The sequence below is a fragment of the Bactrocera oleae genome, chromosome 2, assembly GCF_042242935.1.
Source record: "Bactrocera oleae isolate idBacOlea1 chromosome 2, idBacOlea1, whole genome shotgun sequence".
Classification (NCBI taxonomy): Eukaryota; Metazoa; Arthropoda; class Insecta; order Diptera; family Tephritidae; genus Bactrocera; species Bactrocera oleae.
This window is the reverse complement of record NC_091536.1, coordinates 22,343,106-22,364,806: the sequence shown is the minus strand read 5'-3', so window position 1 is coordinate 22,364,806 and position 21,701 is coordinate 22,343,106. Positions and strand designations below refer to the sequence as shown.

The 21,701-nt window shown below is 32.9% G+C and overlaps 1 protein-coding gene across 9 annotated transcripts in view; it reads left to right on the top strand.

Moving 5' to 3' along the window:
* Positions 1–21,701, top strand: part of Sulf1 (Extracellular sulfatase Sulf1) — a 79,895-nt gene that overhangs the window by 11,079 nt on the left and 47,115 nt on the right. Inside the window, exon 1 of one of the 9 annotated variants that reach the window (XM_036377445.2) lies at positions 14,064–14,076. The exons of the other annotated variants lie outside the window; for them this stretch is intronic. The gene's annotated coding sequence lies outside the window, so the exon portion shown is untranslated. Of the gene's footprint in view, positions 1–14,063; positions 14,077–21,701 lie in introns of those variants that run through there. 9 annotated transcript variants of the gene reach the window in all.

The window sequence follows — 21,701 nt, the reverse complement described above, 5'->3', positions numbered from 1 at the left end:
TATGTGTATATGTACATACATATCAATAAAGGTTAATAACGGTAAAAAGGCGTATAATGGAATTCGAAAAGGTGTATATGTCAGTTAGCTGGAATTTTTGGTTCAAATAATAACACATGTCGGTGCAATAAAGGTAACAGAAGGTAGTGTTCTACCGCCGAATCCTGCCAGCTTGAATGAGTTTTATGTGTTTTCATTTTGGAAAATATCTTTTTTATATTATTCTTAAAAGAACTGATAGAAAAATGACAGGTTTTTTGTTACGTAAATAGCGTTGAGGGCAATGGGCTTCGTAAACCAATTATAATAGACCGTTAAAAGAGCAAAAATGTTAAAGAGTTGTAGAATAATAAAATATTTCTTATTGCATAGTCGCGTTTAAAAGGCATATTTTTAAACAATTCTTTGGGGTTTCTTTAGATTCATTTGACGTTAATATCTCAAATTTATTAGTAATATTTTTGACTCTATCATGTAGAATCTGTTCTTATCGTCGAAACATTTTTACAATTATAGATTCTGACTTCACTACGCTTTGTTGCACCAAATAGTCGCGAATTCACAGTCTTTGTTGTTGTAGCAGAAAATTGCTTTCTGTGCGCTGACGAGACGTCCTTAGTCAGATGTAAATTCAGATCGGTTCCTACTTAGATTCACACAAGGCCACGGCGGCCGGCATAGATTAAAGTTCACAGTTATGGCTGAAGTTTAAAGCTTTTTACTCGTATTCCAAATCAAATATAATTGAAAATTTCAAAGGAAATCGTCCACAAGTTAATCAACATTTTCTCTAAATTCTCAACAAGAACTGACGCTATGCATAAAGTTGCATGCATTAATTAACTTCCTTCCGTTTCTAAATTTGCTGCGCATTGCAAAAGTGGAAAATAAAAATAAATAAAATTTCATTTAAATACTGCTTTACAAGCTGTAATCGAATCTAAATCGCTATTAAGCTTTCACTAAAACCATTAAATGCTTACAGGTCTTCACAATTTACGGGTATCTGCATAAATACTCCACAAAGCTGGATTACCAATAAGACTTATACGTGTAGAGGTATGTGTGTGTGTGCGAGTTTAACACTCTGCTTTTACCTGACATTTCTGTTATAGCCTTTTCTTTATTATAGTAGCGCTGAACGACAGATATCAAACAGCGTAGCCCGCTCGCATTTGTAATTCATTCCTTAATGCTCGCGCCACTCGCTTGCTCCCATTATTCTTTGTTTGTTGTCAGTACTTTATTCTATTTGTTGCCGTTGAGTATGCTATTTGCCGTTTTGTTTGGGTTTTAGTCACATTGTCCATTGCGTGTCGCTGTGCCGCTGTCAGAATGGCAATTTATTGAGGCATACCTTCGCTCGCACACACACTCGTACATATACACACAGTTCTATACTTGCTATTTATGTACTTAGAATTTGGCATTTTGTTGTAAGTTTGTAATGTGATTGACATTGATGGAGCGTTACTAGTGAGCGATACGAGCGTGTAGTGCTTCTCCTGCTGCTGCTCCAAAGTGCTGCTTCACAACAAAGTCACATTCGTTATAAATTTGGTTTTCCACTATTTTATTTATATTGTTCGTTTTATTTTATGTGATCGTTTTGTGCGTTCCGGCAACTAAAAATAGAAGTTCAGTTTTGCCACATGTTACATAAGCATACATATAGCTGCTAATAAAATCGATTTTGGTTTTGGCAGCGAGTACAAGTCGGTAAATATTTACTGTCTGTTGTGATAAATTGATTGACAAATCTAAGGTTAGGATACATTTTTGCTTCAATTACTAAAAACGTGCATTTAGTAATTAGATAGTTACTTAGTTTGAGCGTGGTATTTCTAAAGAGAGTATGCTAAAAAATAATCACTCAAAATAAAATGAGTAGATTTATAGACCTCGAACGTGCTAAAAGTGCATACAATGAAGTCCGTAAGTAATTAACATTAAGGTTCTCAAAATACTCATCATCTTTTGACACAACAACTCTTTGTGCGCTTTGGCCTGCTGCACATGTCATCTCTAGACATCTCGATCATTTGCGGTTACTTTCCAATTTTGTATGCCAAGCTTCCTCAGTTCGTCAATCCATCATGATCGTGTTCTTCCCCCTTGCTTTGGTCTCTTGTTGTCCATTGTCGTTACATGGCCGAGCCATCTTAGTCGCAGCGCTTTGATAAAACGTATAACAGTTTTAACTTTTATGAGTTGGTCTAGCTCATGGTTCCACCTTATACACCACTCGTCATTATCTTTTATTGCTTCAAAGATTTTTCTTTGGATCTTCCTTCGAAGATTTTGCAGTTTGTTATTTGGTCCTTTTCGAGTAGCGTCCATGATTCTGCTCCGTAGCATAATACTGGTCGAATGATAATCAATTTCCTTCCGTTTTCAAAATACGAAGCTACATTAAAAAACAACTGGACAATAAGACTTTGAGCTAAAATGAATGATGAGCTGCTCAGGAACAGAGATTTCCAAATAAGTAATTCACTTTTGAAACACTTTTTCATTATAGAAATATGTTCGAAAATTTTGCTTTTTCTTTTCGTGTGTTATTAAAAACATTTTCTTTATGTCTATTGAAATTTTGATCGAACCCTGTTCCTGATTGCCACTAACACTTTGATCTTTAAATAATAAGCAGCACACTCATAAATAATAGGATTGAATAAACATATATTTAATTTTACATATGCCACAAAAATACTATGTATTGTATTGTTCACACCAAATACTGCTAGTAATTAGTTTAATAAAATTTACTTCAAAATATGTATTACTGATAACATAAAATGGCTTCTAATTTAAATCGAATTTTCCTAATATCTTAAATTGTTTATATATACATATAAGAAGACACAAGCATTCATACGACTCACGGCACGTGAATAACACAACAAAATTGAACAAGCACACATTTTCATGCTCAACGATTATTTTATATAACATGGGAAAACAAGCAACTAGTAGCGACAACAGCAATTTCAAGAGTCTTGCGTTACGCTGATCGCGTTTGCCTGTACACATACATATATATTCATGTACATATACATATGTACGTTATAGATATATATATTTTTTTGTAAAATTCAGATAGCTAGTATTAACTGTTTTGAATTTTTATCGCTTATTTTACCTAATGTTGACGCAATATACCAAAAAATTATGCAAAGTTACAGCAGAGAACAAACAATATAATATAAAAAAAGTGTAAATTTTATGGAAAAAGCTAATTAAGTTGATATTAGTTTTGAAACAAAGTTAACAAATTTTGTCAGAAATAAAAAGTAGATAGAGCTGTCGCGTCCATTTTGTTTTAATGCTACAAAATGCCAATTTTTTTACACCAAATGTCGCTCATACGCCCCAACAAACAGGCAGTGTAACACAGTATACCTAGTTTCAAGAGTGGTAATAACAATAATGGTAGTTTAAAAATTAAACGACAGTTATGCAGTGGAAATTAGCAATATTTGTTTTGCTGAACAATTAAATTTTTAAACCGGTTTTTGTGATATACATTTTTATTCAATCTCGTATTTGGAATTAAAATTTTATTTTATTTTACAATGCAGCATTTACGATATTATTTTTAATTAAGATTTTCGGAATTACAAAAAAACAAAAAAAAAATGTAAATGTTAATTTAATTATTTTTTGAAAGCATTATTTGCAATCCGTTACAGCATTCTAAAGTGTAACCGCTCAGTTCAATTAGCTCTTTCAGTTTATCTTTAATTGTGTTTATCTCAAAACTACATTTTTCAAATTGGCTGCAGTTGCCACTCGAAGATAAATCAGCCGAGCGCTTTGATTTTTTTCCGCATATTTTGTATATGTTTGTTCTCTATACATTGACTCTTCCATTTTTGAAAAATATAAAATAAAATCAACTCATTTTTGGGTAAAATATATTTTCAAAGTCTACCTGTTTGTTAAATTTCAAATTTTTTAGGTCATAGGTAATACCTTACAGATTTATACGAGTAGTTCTTTTTTTTAAACACGCTGAAGGTTACAACCACTACTGTAGTTTAGAGCCTTGGTTTGTTTTTTGTAACTTGGGGAAATAGCAAATAACTCGCTAAAAATTAAATTAAGTTCTTTTAAATTATTTGTGTGTATTCACTAATTGTGTATAAATATATACTCAAAAATTTAAAACATTTCATGCAGTAATTTTCTTGAGAAAAATTCGCCAAAAATCAACTTTTTTTACATATGATTCACCAGTTATTTTAAGAAATACTAACAATCGTTAAGCTAATTCATGCATTTTAGACTATAGCTTTCGAATCGTTGACAAGCCTGCTGTTTTGCGCTCAAAAGTAAAGCGTGCGGTAATATTTCGTTTCTCGGTTGTTCGAAGTTAAAATTAAAAATTAAACTATCAATATGCGGCTAATTAAGTTAATAAATCCTATATAAACTAATTTAAAGTGTATAAACAAAAAACCTGAAAAGCACATATTATATATTAGTATGTAAATTACTATGCAAATCACATGCTACACACGAATAATTTCAACAACATTCAAACGTAACAGCGCTGATGGTCACAGCTGATTGCAAGTTGCTGTCTGCGAGCACATATTAAACACCTTTTTCAACTATCAATATCCAATAACCAATACAAACATCCAAGAGCCGTAGATGCTATACATAAATCAATTAAGAATATGCTAATTTTCGAGTTAAGACAAAAATCATTGCAGGTATATACATACGTACATGCAAACATGTGTTGTTCTTTCCGCAACTGTCCACGCTGCTGTTTATGTCACAGAAGGTGTCAAATTTTACTTCGGCATTTGTGATGCTTCGATTATAAGCATACAGCTATTTTTATAAGATGCTATCCTCAAGCAAATACACATACGGGACTATGTACGTCTCTGTTTACAAATTACTTTCACAAATCCTCTGCTTCTGTTTTGATTTTATGCGCAATTAAATTAGTAAAACCGGTACTGTTAGCATTTTAATATTTAAAATTTCTGGCTTGCAAATTAATTTTAGCGCTTAGCTGGCGCCTATCGTAAAATACTAATTGCTTTAGCTATAAAGCTGGTAAAATGCATTTGTTTCTTTTATATCTCAACAGTAAAGAACTTGTTGCCGGATGAATCTTGTGCTTGAAAGTATGCCGTTGTATAACTAAATAGATATCGCGCAATTCAAAAGTGTTAAATACTTGTTATAAAACTAAAAAGCAGTTAAACTAACTAAAGCTACTAAAAATCCAATATCGTTGTAAGAAGTAGAAATTTAAGTTCGAACATAAAAAAAATATGAATCATTATTATCATTTCCAGTATCTCCCACTGGCGCATAGGGCCTCAATAAAGTATTTCCATCTGCTACTGTTTTTTGCTAGCAGCTTTAGTTCGCTCCACGATTTTCCTTATTCAGCAATTTTTTTTCAATCTCCTCCACGTGGACTTGGGGTGGCCTCTCTTACGATTTCCTTGTGTATTACAATTCAGCGCTTCTCCGCAAACTTCTGTAGCATTTGTTCAGAGTGTGTGACATATCCATCATAAATGGTCTGATTTTTGTTTGGCAGTTTATTAGCGTCGAATTTCAGATTTTACGTAACTGTCCATATACCCCTGCTAAATTTATTTTGGCCAAAATGTTTTAATTCTAATTCAAAATATGTATACGCGATGATGTTTTCAAGTTCTTCGCTTTTTCTTTTGGTTTCCTTTTCCTAAAACTATTTTACTTGAGAAATTAATACTTGAGAACATAATAAATCTTGGTTTTCTACGTACTTTGTCGTTCAGCATTTATATTTAACCGTATTTACAAGCAGTAAATCAACTCATTGCGACTGGAAAAAAAATCGATTTAATAGTTCTACTCTGCCATTCGATCAACTTATAAAAACAAGCAGACAGAAAAAATATTGGCATGAAACCCATTACTTATCGTTTGCGCAAATGCAAAAACACTGCAATCGATGCATTTTCAACACACTAATAATGAATCTGCATATGAGAATTTTTAACACCCTATCATCCACACCCATATTTGCTTTATAAATCCGATCAAGTCATTTATACGCATAATGGTGTGTGTTAATCAAAAGTAAAAGTTTTAATTAATGTGGCAACCTTGAAATGGAAGAAAAGATAATGGGTAAGTGCATATCGCTGTTTCATAAATGAAACAAAACTGAAGTGAAAACTGAGAATTGCAGTAAAACCAATTATATCGCGGAAAGAAATACAGATAACAAGCGGCGCATTTCAGTTGACATAAGTAAATCTTAATTAATGGATTAAAAATACAATAATTTATGTGAAATAATAAAATAAGTATTGCAATCACGAGCAAACAATTAATAGCAAAGAATAATAAATTATATACGGGTGTGCTGAGTTTGATAAATGAAACGTTAGGATATATAATGATGTATGTATGATTTTCGCACAATTAGCGAACTACAGCAGTGGGGAGGAGTACGTACTGTGTATTAGTCTAATGATTTCTATAAATTAAATATTGGATTGTTTCAAGTCTACATTTACTCTTATCGAGAATATTCATCAACTGTGCGAAGAAGCCTTAACATTTGGCCGCGGAGCGCCGTGCTCCCTTGCATCAAAAATACATTCTGATATAATTTGGATGCATACAAATTCTACTCCTCTATAAAAGCTACGCTTTAATTTTGCCTTCTAATTGGCGCTTAAATTGCGCGTAGATGCCTTTCTGGTTCGACAAATTTATTAAATCGTCGATGCCTCCCTGAGTCTCTCCTCCGTTTAAAGTGTGCTTCTTGTTCGCTCTTAAGCTACCAACTTCAAAGGGCCAAGGGTTGTACGAGCTTTTTCAATATATATATACGCGTGCATATACGAGTATTTATTGCAAAACTTTACAAAATAGAAATCATTAGTTTATCAAACTGCGTATACATAGCAAAATTTGCGCAAATGATGCGAACGAGCACTAGTTGGTTGCCCAAACCCATGATAGTTAATAAGCTCCAACCAAACTTGGACCTTTGTCCTTGCTGTGTATTATGTAATTTTTTGCTATAATGCTGAAATGAAGTTACAATAAATTACATTAATTGCAGTGCTTCGAATTATTTTCTAGAAAATAGATGTATCCAAAATTTTCGTTTAAATTACTGTTGTTTGTGATACAAACATTATCCGAGGAATACGCATCTGCATTACCACGTCACCCAAAAAGTAGAAAGCTCGCATTTGAATCGCACACTGCTAGACAACGGCTAACAGGCAATTTGCAACAGAATTGCATTTCCAGCATTGTCGCACTCAATTTGATAACAAAGCAGTTAATGCGCAAGCGCCGTGTCTATCATAAGGTATAATATAGATTTGCGGGCGAAAAGCGTAAACAACCAGCAACGATAAAAATGAAAAGCAGCCAAAAACAGCAACAACAACAACAACATGGAGTCAGACAGCCATGGCACAGCGGATCGGATCACTTTGGCTTTGTGCGGCTAATTATGAAATAAACATCTTGTGAAAGCTGTCATCTATGTGCAGCTGCATCAAGTGACTGCCAAGCCGCGCCGCGGTCAAACAGTCTGGCATACAATAAAAGTGCATTATATGTGGCCATGCTGCTAACGAACAAAGTAGCCAATAAAACTGGTCAGCACGCTGGGTAAGCACACATGCGGAGGGGCCGAGTGGCTTATGTGCGGATGTCTTTTCATTGCTGATGCTTTTGACTGCATTCAAAAAAGTATTCGCGACTAAAGTGCGCTACACAATAAAGACAATGTGGCTGCATAGCCGTCGCTATCTGCGCGAATGAATGGATGGCGTGCGCTGGTGGGATATATGTGGTGGCAGAAAAGCAGAAAAGCCTGTCTGACAACATTTGGACAACGGCAATCGGAAGAAAATAAATAATGAAATTATGGCGTTTTTTTTTTGCTGCAGCATTACAAACATGAAATAAACGCTTCAAAAAAATAGAATATAACTAACGTAAATGCATACAAAACTGGCAGAGAGGTAATCGCCACATAGTCGTGCGCACAAAATGGGTATTGAGCTTGTAGACCGGCAGCACTAGCGACAAATGCGCCACAAGCAGCAGCATTGGGAATGCGAGTGTGTGTCTCTTAGCTGAACCGTCATGCAACACGATAAGATAATAATCCACATCCTTCGTTGCTAACATTATCAATTTGACGCGCTCCAAAAAGACAAGTGAGAGGGTGGCAATGCAGAGAGCACTCATAAAAATGCATCGAAAGTTTTATATCGATTGCAATATTTTGCACTTGTGCTGCGCGTATACCAAACGAAAGCGACGTTGCTTTGAAAAGTGTTGCACGCGACAAAAAAAGTGAATATAAAATGAAATTATATTAAAATAATGCAAGTAGAGTAACACGAGAAGCGTAGTAATTTACTTTTTCCATTTTATCTTTCATTTCACTTCAACACTTTTTTTTGTTATTACAGTAATATTTGTAAGTAAGTGCATATGTGAGCGTATAAGTTAAAGCATTAATGTTAATATGTATCAGTTTATACTTAATTTATCGCAAACAAGTTCACATATTTTGGACTAATAAGTGAAACCACAACCTCAACTCTCGTATTAAGTTTGCTCAGAATTGGACGCGGCAATTGCTGTCGTAAATTCAACTAAATGTTAAATTGAAATCTCCTTGACATATTCCGATTTTATGTCGCTTGCTTTACATATTACTTACGGCGTGAGCACGCCGGAAGCCTTAATCCTTTTTGAGGCAACTGTGACAAGCGCAATGCGAAGCCAAATAAATCACCAAAGGATTTGAAAATTTCACAGAAGCAAAAAAAAAAGCCACATACTCATAGCTACAAATATAAAGTTGCCAACTTACTTATTAACTGGCGGGTTAATATTATATGATTCAGTAAAATAAGGATAGATAAAATTTTAACAAGTATTTAAAACTTCTAAAATAAAGTTATAATCGGGTAAATAACTTTTATTGGGAAAATAATCCTTTCATTAACATTTTTATTTTTTTAATTTTAGAAAAAAGAAAGAAAATATAAAAAAATATTCCTTACAAGAGCTTTGTTCGTTCAGTTTGTACGGCAGCTTTATGCTAAAGTGACCCGATCTGAAGAATTTCTTTAGATAGTACACCATTACCTTAGAATAATCAATGCAAAATTTCTTGAAGATATCTCGTCAAATTAAAAAGTTTTCCATACAAGCACTTTATTCCGTTCGTTCAGTTTTAATGACAGCTATATGCTATAGTGGTCCGATTTCGGCCATTCCGACAAATGAGAAGCTGCTTGTTGAGAAAAGGACGGGTGCAAAATTTCCGATCGTTATCTGAAAAACTGATGGACTAGTTTGCATAGATATGGATAGCGTGGCAAACTTAATATGCCTTGATCAGCGTATAATTATGCAAGTCATCCTTTTTATTTTCATAAAAATAAAATTTCTACATTATAGATTCATAATTAAGAAAGTGCAGTGTACAAATATTATTATATATAAAAGGAATATGCAAGTAAACTGATGAAATTTGCCCGATTATAAGATTATAAAGGATATTGGATTAAATAAGGAATTCCAAAAAAAAAAGTGGCGCTTGTTTTTTTCCTTAAATTTGCGTTATTAAAATATTAATGAAATACAGAAAATGTGCTTTAAGTAAGTCTATAAAAGAAACGATAAAGAGACCACATAAATTTTTCACAGCTGTTCGCCTCATAACTCTCTCTGGACCCTTACAACTACATACATACTTGTATATGTGTGCCTACAAAAGCTACCTAACAATCCTTTAATAACCCCATACCGGCGGCCTAACTGGAATTTAGGGAATATCTAGTAAGTACAGCACCAACCCCTTTCATGCGCATCTTTTGCGTCAATATTACATTTTTTTGGAAAGTTAAGCGGAAGAAAACAATTGCGGAAGGCGATGTCTTTGCGGTTCAAGGCCAATTTGCGCGCGCTTAAGGTGCATTCGCTTTACGAATTGGAAAGGGAGGGATTGAAAAGCAACGCTACATTTGCGGTGTTGGTAGATAGCATAGAATGCCGTTTTCACACATTGTATTTCGTATATTTTATTTTTGGTTGTTTGGGTTTTCGGCTTTGCCGCCTGCTGCTTGCCCAAACGTATGGCCCACAAGGGTGCCGAAGGGCATAATAAAGCACTGTGCGTTAGTCATATTACCATCATGCCACCGACGCATCATTGCCAATTTTTGCTCACATTAATCCTTTTGCTGCATGCAGATGCTCTAAATCACTGTGCCAGTTCTTATAATCCTGTGAGTATTGTGTATTTTGTAGAGGTATAAAAATAGAGCTTATCGCGCATTTACACACTGCATCAGGGAATTTAAATGCTAACATTTACATTTAAGTCTGCAGGCGCGTAGACACAAATTGGTGGTAAGCTAGATGAAAGTAAGAAAATATTTCACTTTCTATTTAGTATTTAAACAGCCGAAATAAATCTCAAGAAATTTCTGCTCAGAAAGATTAGCCTGCAATTATACTTGCTTCAGGTTAAATTACCATGTTGCAATATAAGTACTTGTAGTTGCATATATTAATTTTTGTTGACATTTAGATTGATTTATATACCCATTTATTGCTTTTATTATTTAAACAATTTGAAATGTACTTTATTAGTATATCTTATTTTATTAAGGAGGTTATCTAGTGTAGAATTTCGAAAAAACTATTTTTTTTTCATATTTTGAAAATTTAACTATTTAAGAATATGTCCACGTGATGATTTTTGAAAATTTAAATTATTTTCGCAGATATAAACATTTTACTAACCCGGCTTCCTAACTGGTTCGGCTGGGTCTAATCCAACAAAAGACTTTACGCGAAACTTTAAATGCGTTTTTTTCAGACCAGACTTTTTATTGCACCGATTTACTTGAAATTTTCAGAGAATCTTCTCTAATGACCTCTCTCGAGTATGATCACATCCGCAATTTAAAATTTTTACTATTTTAAAAAAATACGAAAAAATTTAAGAACAATCGTTTTTTTTCAGTCGCCATTTTGTCAACAAATTTTTTTTAATTATCGCTAGTTTATACAATTGCGACATCATTAAAGATTGATAATCTTTTTTTTCATTTCACATGACTAGAAGATGCTCATGTGTAAATTTTTTGAGACCTCCCACTTCATCAGCTGCCAGTTTTTTTTTTAATTTTTAACTTTATTTTAATTTTTTTCTGTACTCTTGTAACATTAATAAATAATTGATAAAAAAATCGATAGTAAAAATATTGATTGCCTTTTTTTTTACGACACTTTAAAAATTACCTAAAATTCATGTCTCTAGACTAGAATACCCCCTTAGCAATTAGTGGCTTCGCTATATATCAAAGATCATTATATTTTAATAAAAAATATAATTTGATTACTACAATTTCGAAAACTGAAAACCTGCTTTATTGAAATTATTTTCTACAGCAAAAGTTAAAATAGTACATATATATATTTTAACCTAGTATTAATCTAGGATATTTTTTTAAACTACATTCTTAGTTTTTCTGTTGAATTTTCATATTATTTCCAGTTTAACACATACATATCGATGGACAAATGGAATTGTGCCAATGTATATTTTTTCCATCTCTATTTGCTCTGGTATAATCTTTACTTTTAAATAAATGTAAAGCTTCACATAAAATGCTCGCTCGATGTACAAAGATATACATATAGTAGACTAGGATATGTCGAAGACAGACTCTAAATATATCAATACACATATTCATGTGTTGTGCCTTGTAGGAAAATTGAAAATGAAATGCAAAATAACAAGAAGAAAAATATTTTGCTTCCGTATTACAGTAACTAGTATAAAAGGTTGTTTTTGAATACAAGGATCCATATGCAATTAAATAACAGTGCATGCTATTTTTTGCTTGATTTAAAGTAGTTTCGATGATTATTCTGGAAATTCAATTGGAGTTGGCGCAAGGCATAATTGAACCTGATCATTAATTAAACAATGAAATCAAAATACACTTTAATATATGTAATATATGTATGTATGTATATATCCTACCGGAAAATGTATTAGTTGTAAACTACCTAATAACTAGTATGAAAGACAACGTACAACGTCAAGTCTAGTTTTTTTTGAACTAGTTAATTTGCAATCCGGAACTTGTGAAACCTTTTATATACATACCGACATATGTATGTATCGATTAGTCTGACATATACAAATAGGCGTCATTATCAGTGAAAGCATCATACGTTTCACTTACATGCCCAACAAGTGGCTGAGAGGCCTAATCTTTCATTGAGCATCTCCGTCCTTTGTGCGACTTGGAATGTGCATAATACGGGTGTTTGATGTTCCATTGTTGCGCAGTGCCAAAACCACAAACATGTGTGTGTGCCTACTTATATGAATCAATGGTCCACGTACATAGTATGTAGTCTATAAATATGTAGAGGAATGAGTGAAAATAAATACTCACTTATGTATCTGCTTGTGGTGTCGAATTGAAAGCATCACTTGGACAAAATATTCGGTAAATATATGCACATGTACCATATTTGGTTTGGTTCTTTTTCATGCAGTTTATCAACTTTTTTATTGTAAGCTACACTAAAACTGTCACAGTATTTATTCAGGTTGCTGAATGACGAATGTCACAATACAAATGAACATTCCTCATTTCTCATTTCCTCTCTATTTTACTACCATAAAACGCCATGGGCGAAAGAATCGTTTTTATAGCATACGTGATAGTCCACCTTAGACTAACTTTCTAAAAATTCAATAGAATACAGTTTTTCATTTGTCAGAGCAAACATTGTTATTATTGTACCAACACGATTTCATTTTGGTGCTGTCAGAATGGCTACAGAATACTCTCCATTCAGGTTTCCTAGACTTTAGCGATTTTGTTTCGAAAATCAAACCAAGTATTCTGCAAATGCATGTTTTCCATTTTCAGTCGTAAAATCAAATATCACGACACTGACCAAGTAGCATTAGAGTAGCATTTTTGAAGTAAAATTGCTAAATGAACAGCCTCAAAGTGGAATCAAACTGTCATCGTCAGTAAATCTATCGAGTGAGTGACGGCTTTTTTAACTAGAAGTTTTTGTTTGAGTTAAGCAATATTGTAAATACCTAGGAGCATAATTCTCTCACTATATGCTTATTTAGTACTGCCGACCATCCATTAGTTAAATATCTATTTAAAAAAAAAGAAAAAACAGTTTTTAGAGGAACAAAGTAAGAAAGGATTGCAACTGTTCAAGTAAATATTTAGTTTAACCAAGTACAATACTTCTTATTGATTCCAAAATTTTTAATTTTACACATTACAGTGACACATACAGAACATTCATATTTTCCCATAGATATGAATTTTTTTTTTAAATATTTATAATTACATATGTATTTAAATGCATGGAAAAAAATTATTACAGCGCATCTTTTTGCTGACAAGTACCTTGGACTATTGAGTGAAGTCAAAAAAATTTTCGCCTGTTTCAGTTCTCATTTTGTACCTGCAACATGTGCACTCCAAGCAATCACGTACATATATTGTCATATATAGAGTTACAGTTATTGGTTAACAATTTGTAATCTGCACTTCAGTCATGCCAAGTCCTTTGTGCGTCAAATCTGTGTGATTGCATACCTTTACTGCTTTTGTTACTTCTATTTCATTGTGTACCTTGATTTTCTGGAGCGTTGGCAACAACAGTGAGCACAATGCAAACATACAATTGTGTGTGTGCACTATTTTATGAGCCTACGGTTCATAGGTAAGAATTTTCCGTTTTACGTGTGTGAAGATACATATGTATGTATGTGTATTTCTGTTTGTGTATGTTGATTAATTTGCTAAAATGTGCGTCATTTTGAGGTGCTATCAAGGTGGGGCAGAAGGAAAGCTGACGATAGGACTAACTGTAGTTTTATTGTTTGCCCCGTTTGTATTTGAATTATTTGTTTATCATACTAATGGATTGTATTTTGTTCTCTAAGTATACATATGTACATACAAACAGTTTTGAGAATAAAAGGCAACTATCTCAAATAAAGTAAGTTTTTAAATTTTACTCACTGAACCTGGCTATTTTGATATCAGACATCAACACCTATAGGTCTTCTTTCTGTTGTTTTGAATAGCAAGTTTATAGAGTTGATGTATGTCTCACAAAGTATGACCGTCAGCTCCTTATAGTAAACTGCTCTTCCAACTTAACCATTCTGCTAAGAACTGCTAGTTTATAAGATATTGAAGTGTTTCATATGTTATGCTTAACTCATTCTTCTTTATCACATCTGTCTATAAGTATTTACCAAGGCATTTTTTCACATAATCTGATTGCGACTCAAGCACCCAGTTTCAAACAGAAGACAAAACTAGTTAGATGAATTAACATTCCAATAGCTAAAAAACTCTAAAATATGTATTACATGTCTCTGACCTCTCTCTTGATCTTCACAGAGCTAAACAACTTGTAAAACATTCTTGTAAATTGCGTATCGTCGTAAATTACACAATTCCAGCTGTCTTCGCTATCTGAACGCCTTGACTTAAAAATTCAATGAATTATTATACTTTGATTTATGCAATTTTCAACTTGTTAAGCAACACATTGTACAAAGCGAAACCTCATAATAATAAAACAATTAATAGTTTTGCATTTCCTCATATAGTTCGCGTATAGTAATATGATATTCAAATGTGGTTATTTTCAAATCTTGTTGGTTGTTCTCGTAAATGACTTCAATGCCTGCGTAAATTTTCACTCACACACTTACATATGTACATGCATTGTACATGCCACATACCATAAATCATAAGTTTAGCGCCTGAAACTTTTCTATGCAAATTACCATAATATTCCACAGCGGTAGTAATATCAATTGAATGAAAACTTAAAAAAAAATACGACAACAAGAACGAATAATAATTGTGTTACAATAAAAGCGCACTCAAACCACCAACGTACGCTAGACAATAAATAGTGCGGGCGGCACTTGTCTGTATGTCACTTACACCATGGCACACACACGCACCCATCCACATTTATACTCGTATAACGATTTTTGTAGTCAAATGTGTCTACTATTTGTATATAAATTACGAATATGACGAAAAAAGCTATAAAGTGTCGCTTTGAGCTGAATTATTTTATATTTGTTTATGACTCGCGCTTAGGACTTCATTTAGCGCTAGTGTCGGTTAGCAAGCTCAGCTGAGTATGTATATGAAGCGGGAAGGAATCAACTAATTGTAAATTATAAAATTGTAAATTATGAGTGGTTTTAGACAGAATTAACGAGCAAATATATGTAAATGCGTACATGTGTAAGTTTTTATGAGCGTTCGCCCACATTCCCCACCAGGCCTTCCTTTGTAGCCACATTCATATATGGACATATGTTTATGTATAATTGGATATGTGTAAGTGGATATGTGGCGCATATTTAAAATTTTAAGTGTCAAATGTTAACTAATCTGCACTTTATCACAGTCTAGCTCGTATCAATTGTGAGGCGTCAACAGGCCATCTTCACATCCTTACAAGTGGGAATGAAAATTGTGTTATCGTATTTACATGCATACATATGTACATATATACGTACATACATATATATATATATCCATATATGCATACTCGCCTAACTTATGACTTAATGAAAGCATACATTTCGTACGCGTTCACTGGCAATCAAATGGCAATTTTTCATTGTACAAATATAGAAATAATAAACACATATGTATGTACATATATTATATATGAACATGCACTGTGTGTGTCTCCATTTGTTTGCGGCATACACTTGTAGCACCACATTTTGATTGGCAATCAAGCTGTCAACTTGACAATTAATTTCTATTATCCATAACACAATCCATTCACACATACATACGCTATTTATTATTTAGTGGTTTTATGCAAATGTAACAGTAAAGTAGCGCCTCTGATGTGAATACTGCAAGCATAGTTGTGCGTTGACAAAATGCAATTACAGAAATATATAAATAAATTTTGAAGCCATGTAAAGAAATTAATTTTTCAGGGCTGAGCATATAAACTCAGATTTGGCGAAACAAAATTTCCGATTTGAACACATAAATTGCTTCTTCAGGCCACGAAAAACATTGCCACCAACCTTTATTCCATCTGCACCAAATCAGTATGTACTGCAGATTATCCAAACATATGACATTTTCAATATATAAAAATTTGCAGTTTGTAGCCAGTGATGATATTATGGAAAATTACATAAAACATGTCACTTGAATATCTTGAAAATTTCTCTTTATGACATGAGCTGTATTGGTATTGATTGACATTTAATCGTGTCATATACTCTGTGCCTTATGCATTTTTAATGCACGCTACTGTGCTATCTGTACACTAATAGAAAAATTATCATATCGATGGATTTAATGATTGTTGATGAGCCGCCGATGTAATTGCAAAAATGCAACAATACCATAAATACAAGAAATTCGTTCCGACTGCACCTCGCGCTTTTTTTTTTAAATCTGGTAGCCATATTGAAACTATACTTGACGAACAAAAAATTGACCATCTTTCACCCAAACTTTAGAGGCGATTAGCCGATAGAGAGATTTTCAAGTATGTATCTCATTCAAGGCTATGAAATATATGCGATTCTAAAGATTTTATTTTTTCCAATTTTAGTAAAATTAGTAGTAATTGTATTAGTATTAATAAATAAAAATAATCTTGATTATTCCTCGAACACAAAGTGAAAGATTTGTTTTGAGAAAAGTACTCATGTAAACTTACAAGAATTTTGAAATTAGTTGAAAAATATATTTTAACCGATTCACCTCAAATTCGTAAATTTTATTTATAGGCTAAACGCATATTAATAAATTTCTGATGAGTGGAACCAAATAGATAAGAAAGAATAAAATTACGTATCAGTAGACACTATCAACATCATATGTGTGTGTCAGGCATTATTTTGTAAGTTGGGCTTTTTATGATGAGAACTTCAATATCCGAAACGATGTGTTAAGTCAATGGAATAAAATTAGTGTTTGATAGTTATAATGCACTAAATGTACATATTTACGTAGTAAGTTTATAATTGAACAAACCAATTTGTTTCTAGTTTCACAGCATATGTATGACATAAGATCGCAAGAATTTCAACAAGTGGCTATACAAATCGATTACAATTTGCATTAATATCTAGCTCATCCCTTCTCAACGGCAATGAAGATGATGATACAAAGAATCAATTGATAAGTAAAGTAAGAAAATAGGTGAAAAGAGAAAAAAAAACAGTTATAATTCCGCAAATCAAGTGACAGGCATTCACTTGCCATTTGTTTTTTATTTGTGTCTGTCAATCAGCTGACTTGGCTTTCCGCCTTGTCTTGCTGCCGCGTTGCCCATAGCGTTGATGGACTCTTCATTAGAGTAATGATGAGCCACTGTCCGCCTCAATTGATAAACAATAAACAGTGTGAAGACTTCTGAGTGTTTACTTTACTCATTACTACATATTTGCAACGCGCCACATGATGCCCGTAAACACATTTGCCCGCTCTCGGTCGGCGTTTTTTCCACTTCGTATACGCTTTGTAGGTCCAAATAAGTACAATTCATTGATGCGTAACTTTGAATGGTAATTTAAACTGTGGAACCGAATGCCGTACTCTGGGGTGCAGTGCGAATGGATGCGATCAAGCGTAGAACCGTACAATGTTTGGAATTCATTTATTTCATCAATAACGCTCTCAGAGTAGCCGCGCAGAAATAGTTCTGATGCAACGATTGTGCAATGCGGGTTATTAGCAATTGCAGCGCTGATTTGGTGTAAACTCTGTAGGCGTTTTTGTTTGAAAACTTATAATGCACATAGGCGTGCAGTTTTGAATAGAGATTTGGGTTAGAGCGAACCGTTCATAAGCTAATTGAATTAAAAAAGTTGCTCATTTGAAATAATTTTAAATTTTTTGAAATAAATTCTAAATTGCTTTGGAGCTATGAAAAAGCTAAAAATAACTTAGCGAGCCATATAAGTATGAATACTTTTTTCCCCATTATGACCATTTAAGCCAGTTGGTTTCGGCTGTGGCGTTGATAAAAATCGTTTTTGGCCAAGCGGCACAAATATTTTCGCCTATTTTTGGTGCCAATTCGTTTTTAGCTGCAAAATACGCTTGCTTATTATATATACAAACCGATATGTATAACCCTTCTTATATTTATATATACATATATACACGTATTTTGTTATTAAATGAGCGCTAATATTTTGGTTTGCTGCTCTAAACACCCAAGAGTATTAGTCAACTAGAAAAATGTTTCGCAATTGTTTGGCAATGCTTTTATAAAACATATTTAATGGAGGAAAAATAAAAAGTTATAAAAATACGAGAGTATTGAGTATTGTTTTACTTGAGTAAAATTTAGCAAACATTGCGTTGATAAAACGCGCGTATACTAATCTTAAGTTATGTAATTTTTGTCAACAAACTAAAAGTTCTCGCTCACTTCGTAATGTCAAATTAAAGTAAATAGCTAAATTTGCCAAATTTCTGTGTACATGTGTTTCCGCTGCTATTAAAATCAGGACTGTAAACCGGTCTCTTTTTACTGGCCTTGAACCGAACCACGAACCAACCACTTTTATTTTAAAATGCTAAAACTGCACCAGAAACGACTCAAAAAAATGGTTGGTCAGGTTCAAAATGAAAATCCCCAATAAGCATTTTTAAGTTAAATAATACACGACGTGCTTAAAAATGAAATTCTTATGATAAACTGCCACAAATTTGATTCAATGTAACGCTATGAGAATTAATTTTTCACTGTAATTTCAAATAATCGCGTTTGTGTTCTCAGAAGGTTGGCATACTTTTAAAGTGATTTTTTTTTTGTAAATATTTTTGAAATTTGTGTGAATTCAGTACGCAAAAGCTTTTATTTTGACAAAAAGTATTATAAAAATGAGTTAATACATTGCAAATTTAAAATTAAAGGCAAACATACAGCAAATTTGGCGAGACACATACAAAGAAAGCATGCCGACGTTTCAGAGAAGAGCTTTGGAGAAATTTCGAAGCAGAAATTCCAGAAGCACTCTACATTAAAATTTCTTTCCTCTAAAAGCCTCTATTCATAAGTATGTAAATCAATTTATATTCTTTTATTCTTACGCGAGCATTTATAATCTCCACTATTATTAACAGTTAGTTACGAATCGATAAAACTTGCTTCCACATTCAGTTCAACTAAGAATGTCTGCTCAACTGAGCTGCTACCCTTCTAGTTACCAACATTTTAACAACATTAGTGACAAGAGGCCGATATTAAGATTAATTTTTATTGTTATTTATTTATTTATGAAGTCTTGGCACGCGTTCACTAATCCACCTCACAGAGTAACAGCACCCAGTGGGAACCAAAGCGTCTCAATATTAGTTAAATGAAGTGTTAAGCTTAACTATGTGCGTATGTTTGTATTTGCATTTGTATTTGTATTTGTGTTTGTAGATCACAAACAGTGCCATTGAGACTGGTAATGATTGCGCTGTTACAGACGCTTAAGCATGTGCCGACGGTGTCAAAAGGCATCCACACATGCAACAAGCATACATTACACACACTAAGGCAAAATGCTCTGGAAATATAGATACAAAAATACAAATGGTGTGTGAATGTTTATTTTAATGCGTGCGGGTATTCTCAGTGTTGTGGTTTTAAGTGTGCGAGTGTGCGGTGTGATCGAGTGATTATAATTGTGTGATTAGAAAGCAGCTGCGCACGTGTGGTTTTATGCCGTACATGCTGCGATTGACGTGGGAAAATTGTAATACACACATGCATACATACATAAAGTTGTTGATACATAAGTTGGTTGAAAAGAAAAAAAGGTAAATAGCAATTATTTATTTGACAAAATATATACATATGTATTTCATTCAATTAGTTTGTGGAAATTATGCTTAGTTGATTATGTGTGGCTATATACTTACGTATGTAGATTAAAACAATACTGCAATTATTCTCGAAAGCATGTTGCATCAATACTTAGACTCTATTTTCCGATCATTAGCAGTAGTCCAGTTTTTTTTTGGCTTGAAATACGCTAAAATCAGGGGTGTTGTAGAATCTGATAGTTGTCGGCATCAGAATTGAAATCGATAAAAAAAATGTAGTAGATGTCATGAATTCAGATATTATTGGTTTGACGTTCGAAACAGAAATTCTATCGATTTTGGCTGTCACGGAAATCAATTTTTGGTTATCAGAAAAAAAGCAAGTGGATAGTCGCTGACAGATTTGAAATGTAAGTTAAGAAAATTATTTATATGCATGTTGCGATATAATTTAATTTTATTTCTATAGCGGAAAACATAAGAATAAAACACAAAATGACAATGACACAAATTTGTATTGGATTTTATAACACCCTTGAATAAGATAAATTTTCTTGATAATTTATTACTAAAATTGCATGCACATTGCTTAAATAATTCCCGAAAATCATATTTTATGTAGTACATACATAAATGTATAAATAAATCTGCAGCAATAATATTTGCGCAATTAATTTTATGACTTTGAAATTCTCACAAATTCAGTGGAATTCGTGTTCATACGGTGAATTATTGTTTACACAAGATTTTATTCAATTAAGAACATTTTCATGTTGCATGTGTTTTTTTTTGTACAAATGTAAATAAATGTATGTACATACATATATTTATATGTACTTGCACTGCAATAACAACGGTTACAATGAAAATGAGGTATGCACCGCGACCTAGGGCCTATTGTTAACAACAGTTAGTCCTACTGTATTCCAACTGTATCAATGATTTTCGTCTATCGCTGTTCAACCAAAATCTGAAAATTATTAGCGTTTGATTCACAATCGCTTTATTTATATGCTAAACAAAAAAAGATATTTTTAAAATAAACAAAAATACAGTTTATTGCATAGAAAACCAATTAATGCTAAACTACTAAATTTATTTATAAAAGCACTTACATATTCTGGTTCATCGATTAGACAGTCATAAATGTAAACGATTAGGAAATGTTCTTAATGCATTCAAATAATTGTAGAAATGCTTAGTGATTACATTTTGATCACAAATATCACTTAAAATGAAAAATATTTATCTCTTCCTAGTTTAGCTGCAATTATCCATATGTCAATTAGTGTGGTTGGCAGCTGTTTGTTTACGACGCGAAAAGTTTAACTGGTGATTTTTACCATGGAAACAAAAATTGAACAAAGAGTTTGCTTGAAGTTTCGTGTTTCCAATGGAATCACGGCTACGAAGTCATTAAAAATATTGCAGAAGTTTTTTTGTGGAGCATACTTTATTACGAACACAAGTATTTGGCTGGAGCAAAGCATTCAGAGAAAGTCGTGAAAAAACCAAAATTCGCTGAAGGCACTGAAGGCCAACTCAGCTGCGGCTTATAACAAGTGTATTGAAAACTGTATTAAACGTTTTAATGCTTGTATTGGCTAAGTAGCCTATTTTGAAGGCGATAATAAAGGTTTGTATTAAAATACGTGAAATTTTATTTTTTTTCAGTCTAGGTCAATTTGATCAGATGTTCAAAATCAAATCATAACTACGAATACCCAAGCGTTTTTTAAAAAATGTTAAATAACAATTAATTCAGGCTAACCAACTAAGCGG